Genomic DNA, 7,134 nt, shown 5'->3' on the forward strand with positions numbered 1-7,134 from the left:
TGCCAGCCAGGGCAACAAATAATTCTTTATAGAGAAATCCTTGCATGGGCACCTGATATTTTCTTAGATTACACAGAAGAGTAATTGCTGGCTCAATGGTTATGCTTAGAAGTCTTTAATGTATATGTCCATAGCACCCTCTGGAAAGGTTAAATGAACTCTCACCACCAGCAGAGACTGCAGCATGGTGCTGTAGTGCTCAGGAGAATGGGCTGTGGGGCCCCATAGCCTGGGGCCAAACTTGGATCTCCACCCTCAACCTTGTTGTGAAAGCTATAAGAGAGAGGGAGGAGTGAAGGGGGAATGAATGGAATTGAGCCTGTGGATATTAATTGTCCTTGTGGTTTGGGGGAATGAAACAGTGGTACCAACATGGGCCTCATGACAACTGTGAACATAGAGCCTCCACAGATAACAGCATGAAAACAAGCCAGTGAACAAAGATCCAGAAGATATATATACATATATATATATATATATATATATATATATATATATATATTTATACTTTAATGGTTTTCACCTTGGACAGAATATGTCTAAGGACTATACCAGTTAGACCAAGGAGTAATAGAAAGGGAATAGATTTTTTTAAATTGACTGAGTTTCTCTGAATTTATTCTATTTTCAGCCATATTTGGAGGCTTGATAGAGAAATTCAGTGTAGTTTAGCAAACTATGTAGGCCTGCCACTGTTCCTTATTTCAATGGCCTAATTCATTAAACCTTTTTTTTTCTGCTGAACTCAGAACGTAGTAAGTCAAGCATCTGTCCTAAGCTGACTCAGGTGAAGGTGACAGCTATGATAAAATGTATTTAATATTGAACACAGAAAAATGGACAAACTTTTCCTCAAATGAGAGGCAAGTAAGTATTGGATTCTAAGTTATACCTTCATTGAAAGTACCTGGCATACAGGTATTTTACCTACTTGGTTAGATTTATTCCTTAGTACTTTATTTTTCTTGTTGCTTTAGCAAATGGGATTTTTCCTGATTTCTGTTTCTGATATTTCATTGTTGGTGTACAAAAATGCTTTCTATTTCTGAATATTGACTTTGCATCCCGCCGTTTTACCTAATTCACTTATTAGGTCGAGTAGTTTTTTTGTGGAGTCTATAGGGATCTCTATGTATACTATCATGTCATCTGCAAACAGTGACAGTTTCACTTCCTCTTTTCTAATTTGGATACCTTTTATTTCTTTTTCTTGTCTGATCACTATGGCTAGGATTTCCAATACTATGTTGAATAGAAGTGGTGAAAGTGGACATCCTTGTCTTGTTCCTGATCTTAGTGGGAAAGCTTTTACTTTTTGCCTATTGAGTATGATGTTGGCTATAGGTCTCTCATATATGACCTTTATTATGTTGAGGAATACTCCCTCTACTCCCACTTTGCTGAGTGTTTTTATCATAAATGTATGCTGTTCCTTATCAAATACTTCTTCCACATCTAATGATATGATCATGTGATTTTTGTCTTTTCTTTTTTTATGTGCTGTATTATGTTTATTGATTTGCAAATATTGTACCATCCTTGCATCCCTGAAATGAATCCCACTTGATCATAGTGTATGATCTATTTAATGTGTTTCTGGATGTGGTTTGCCAATACTTTGTTGAGGATTTTAACATCTGTGTTCATCAGTGATATTGACCTATAGTTCTCTTTCTTTGTTGTCTTTGTCTGGGTTTGGAATTAGGGTGATGCTGGCTTCATAAAAAGTTTAGAAGTCTTCCCTCTGCTTGGATTTTTTGGAATTGCTTGAGAGGGATAGGGGTTAGCTCTTCCTTAAATGTTTTGTAAAATTCTCCTTGGAAAATGCCAGGAGTCATTTGATTGCTGCTTTGATTTAATCAGCTGTTATTGGTCTATTCAGGCTTTATCTTCTTTCTTCATTCAGTTTTAGAAGATTATATTTTTCTAGAAATTTGTCCATTTCACCCAGGTTTTCAAATTTATTGGCATATAGTTGTTTGTAGCAATTACTTACAATCCTTTGTACTTTTGTGATACAAGTCTGCATGGGAAAATATATTTGCAAATGATACCTCAGACAAGGGTTTGATCTCCAAAATACATAAAGAACTCACATGACTCCACTCCAGGAAGATAAACAACCCAATTAAAAAATGGGCAAAGGACCTGAATAGACACTTTTCCAAGGAGGACATATAGAGGGCCCAGAGACATATGAAAGGATGTTCAGCATCACTAGCCATCAGAGAGATGCAAATGAAAACCTCAATGAGATACCATTTCATACTGGTCAGAATGCCCATCATAACGAAATCAACAAATAAGTGCTGGCAAGGCTGTGGAGGAAAATGCACTGTTGGTGGGAATGCAGACTGGTGTGGTCACTGTGGCAAACAGTGTGAAATTCTCTCAGGAAACTAAAAATGGAACTGTCTCTTGACCCAGCAATTCCACTGCTGGGATTATACCCTAAGAATCCTGAAACATCAATTCAAGAGGACCTATGCACCCCAATGTTCATAGCAGCACAATATATAATAGCCAAGTGCTGGAAACAACCTAAGTGCTCATCTGTAAGTGAGTGGATCAAAAAACTATGGTACCTTTACACAATGGAATACTACACAGCTGAAAGAAAGAAGGAGCTCCTACCCTTTGTGACAGCACAGATGGGATTAGAGAGTATTACACTAAGTGAAATAAGCCAGGTGCTGAAAGACAAAGAGAACCCTTTTGTAGGTAATTAATTGTCTCTCTTTTGCTGCCTTTAAGATTCTCTCTTTATCTTCAATCTTTTCCATTTTAATTATAGTGTGTTTTGTTGTGGGTATCTTTGGGTTCATCTTGATCAGGAATCACTGTGCTTCCTGAACTTGTGTGACTTTTTCCTTCACCAGGAGAGGGACATTTCTGTAATTATTTCTTCAATCAGGTTCTCTATCCCTTTCTAGCTTTCTTTCCTTATGGTACTCTGATAATGCAAATGTTCTTACATTTCATGTTGTCCTGAAGTTCCTTTAAATTATCCTTGTTTTTTAAATTCCCTTTTCTTTGTTGCTCTGATTGTTTTAATAACCTTGTCTGATGGAATCCAAACCATATCTCTGGTTTGATCCTCTGCTTCATAGAGACTACTGTTTATTGCTTCTAGTGTATGCTTTACTTCAGATAAGTTATTCATAATCTCCAACTGGTTGTTTTTCATGGGTTCTACATCCTTTTTCATGTGGTTGAGCATCCTTAAAACAATTACTTTGAACTCTGATTCTGATAAATTGCTTGCCTCATTTCATTTAACTCTTTTTTTTCTGGAGATTTCTATTGTTCTTTCATTTGAGGTTTCTTTGTCTCCCCATTTTGGATATCTTTTTGTGTTTGTTTTTATGCACTTGATAAAACCTCTATGACTTACAGTCTTTATGGGGTGTCCTTATATAGTATAGGTCCTGTGAGACCCACTGTTTTCACCTCCTTGATCTCCTAGGCTGGGTGCTCTAAGAATGTACCTTGTGTGGTTTATGTGGACTGTCCTATTGTTATTGTTTTTTTTTTAAGATGTTATTTATTTATTTTTAGAGAGGGAAGGGAGGGAGAGAGAGAGAGAGAGAGAGGGAAACATCAATGTGTGGTTGCTGGGGGCCATGGCCTGCAACCCAGGCATGTGCCCTGACTGGGAATCAAACCTGCGATGCTTTGGTTTGCAGCCTGTGCTCAATCCACTGAGCTACACCAGCCAGGGTGTTATTGGGTTTTAATTGCTTTTGGCCTATCCAAGGGTGGACTCAACCCTCAGGCTGGCTGACTGTGAGGCTTAAACCTGGCCCAGGCAGGCAAGCTGCTGTGCAGGTGCAGTTTCATGGTGATTTCTTCTGCCAGAACTTGGTTACAAGTCTTTACTTCAGTTGGCCTTAGTTGGTAATTCAGGGTGATTGTTCCCCACTTTAGTTTTATTTCCAGTTTGGTTCTGTGAATAGGTGCAAGAAAGATCCGCCAACTCTGCTGCTGTCTTAAAACTCCTCTCAAGCCGTGTTTATCTTCTTTAAGATTTTATTTATTTATTTTTAGAGAGAGGGGGAGGGAAGGAGAAAGAGAGGAAGAAGAACATCAATATGTGTTTGCCTCTCATGTGGCCCTCATTGGGGACCTGGCCCACAACCCAGGCATGTGCTCTGACTGGGAATTGAACCAGTGACACTTTTGTTCACAGCCCACACTCAGTCCACTGAGCTACACCCAGCCAGCACTCAAATCATTTTTAGATAAAGATAAGCTGCTGATGTTGGGAACCGCCCTGACTGGTATCAGAAGCTGAAACCCCTGCCTAGGCTAAGGCTAAGGGAATGCCCTTGGAACCGTAAGCCAGCAAGGAGACAAAAGCTTATCTCCCTGGCAGGAATGCTGCTTCTGCTGCTGAACCCCAAAAAGCTTGGTCAGTTAGCCAAAGACGGGTAAGATTCCCCACGGGGGGAACAACCTAAGGCAGGCACGATCACTTTGGGAGGCCCCCCAAAAGAAGGACTTGGGGGCTGAAGCAGAGGAGGGTGACGGACCCTCGCTCCTCGGCTTTGACATAGCCTGAGTTCTCATCGTCTGGGAGAAAATCTTATTGCCTTAGTTCCCGTGCTAAGCCTGAAACAATGACAGGGTGGTGCAGCTCTGTGCTGAAAAGGGGCAGATTCCCTGGGTGATCAGGCCTAAGAAAGAACATGTAAATTCCTGTGAAACCTTCTTTGTTTAGAATGCTCTCAGTGGAATAAGAGGGGTCCAAGAAGGAAGTTTGTTCCTCAAAGTCTTACAGCTCTTTGACCCCGACTCAATAGACCAGCAGAGTTCCTTGTTTTCTATAGTTCCTTACTTCCCCCAATAAGTACTGTACCTTACCTGAGTTATTATGCAAAATGAGCCCAATAAAAGCATGTATGGACGGTAAATCAGGGCCCTCCCCACTAGGGGGGGGTGGCCATTCTGTCCCTACTTCCCCACAGGACCTGGTTGTCTCTGTGTATGTTTGTTTCTCGCGTGTTTTTCGGCGAGCCATCCACAGTGTTCTGTGGTCACTGCTGGCCGGTGACCCATGCGCAACATGCTGATATAATTTATCACTGGAATCTACACTGTTTTGTGTTTTCAGTATTTGGAAAATTTCAATATTGTAATGATAATCACAGATGCCACATAGAAGTGCTTAGACCAGCAGAATTTTAGGTCATTTTGCCTTTTCCTTGATGCCTCAGCTTAGAGTATTCTGTGTTTTTCTCTACCATTGTACATCCCCAGTGTCTATCTTCTCTGACACTCATACCTGTGTTACACCAATTCATGAAAGATGTGAGAATTTTGTTGTTTAGCTTTCTCAATGTGTTAATAAATTAATGCACTATTCTATTCTAAAATTAACGCACTATTCTTCCTCAAATTCCTTTTTGAGGGAGACAAATATTTATTAATTTACACCTATATATGACAGCAATGCAAAATCTTTTCTTCTTACTTTCTGAAGTTTTAGAATGGTGGATTGTATTACAAGAGAAAATTCAATGTAAAGTCATCCTCCTGAATATTTTTGAAACTTGAAATTTCTGGAACTGCGCAAAACTTTAGTGGATACCATACAGTGTTAGTAGTAGGGTTATATTTAATATATTATATCTATCATTAAATTATATAAAATGTCCTAGAATTTGGTATAAGAATAATGGCTGCTATTAACAATAAAATCTTCCTCACACACAACAGACAATTCTCTTACAATAGCTCTCACTATTCAGAGTAATCTTGCCTAATTCATGTTCATATTATAACTTGAAACAAGTCAATAACATGTCATTTTTTTCCTCACCCATTTAGCAAAAGTTATATGCAATATTGATCATTCTAATTTATTAAATAGAATATAAATGTTACGTGTGATAATATTTCAGAGATTATATATAATTTTGTAGATTTATCCTGATTTACCTTAAATTTGAACTATTTTGTCTATATAAAATAACGATTTTACAAGTTTCTTACTGCATGCATATTGTTTCTGAATATCAAGATGTTAAATTGACCTTGTATTGTATATAACATGGTACTGCGTTCTCTAGTTCTGGATCCCAGGACACAGACTAAGTAAGGACAAATATGCTACTGCAAAGAAAAATAAATGACACAACTAGAATAGTGGGTTGCAGGTATTCTTTATTAACTATGAATATTTCCTTAATCACCATATGTAGTAAAAGATATTGGTAAAGCAGCGAAATAAGCCACACAGAGAAACACAAATGCTCCAAGGTATCACTTATATGTGGAATCTAAAAAAAGAAAAGTCAAACTCAGGGAAACAAGAGTAGAAGATGGTTGTCAGGGTAAGGATGTGGAGGAAATAGAAGGTTTGTTAAAGGTATCAGTTTCAGTTATAACATGAATAAGTTCTGAGGATTTAGAACATGGTGACTACAGTTGATAATATTATATTATAGTATAGAAATTTGCTAAGAAACACAGGTAACATATGATCCAGAAATCACAGTAGCCATGATGTAAGTCATAGGAATTTTTACAGAAGGAAAGTAAGTATGGCCCTGGTTGGTGTGGCTTAGTGGATTGAGCCCTGGACTGCAAACCAAAGTGTCATGGTTCGATTCCCAGTCAGGGCACATGCCTGGGATGTGGGTCAGGTCTCCAGTAGGGGGTATCTGAGATATAACTACATATTGATGTTTCTCTTCCCCTCTTTTTCCCTCCCTTCCCCTCTAAAAATAAACAAATAAAATCTAAAATGTTTTAAAAATAAGTATGTTAGGTGGCAGGTGTGTTAATTAACTTGATTGTGGGAATCCTTTCACAATATATATGTAAATCAAATTATCACATTGCACACTATATATACATATATACTACAACTTTGTCAATTATTACTCAACAGAACTGAGATGAGAAAACCAGAGGACAATGAAAAGAGATGGTATAAATTACACTACGTACAATACTACATCTTGCAAAACAGGTAAAATATGCCTATTGACAACAAACCATATGTGACATAAGAGTTCCAGAGAAGCATTAGGGCAGCAAGAAGCTGAATAAAGAGTATCACTGAGATCCAGAAGTGTAGGAAAGAGGAAAAGACCAGGGTTCACTACAGGAAGGTCTGCACGTGCCAGG

This window comes from Phyllostomus discolor, chromosome 6 (genome assembly GCF_004126475.2).
Source record: "Phyllostomus discolor isolate MPI-MPIP mPhyDis1 chromosome 6, mPhyDis1.pri.v3, whole genome shotgun sequence".
Taxonomy (NCBI): domain Eukaryota; kingdom Metazoa; phylum Chordata; class Mammalia; order Chiroptera; family Phyllostomidae; genus Phyllostomus; species Phyllostomus discolor.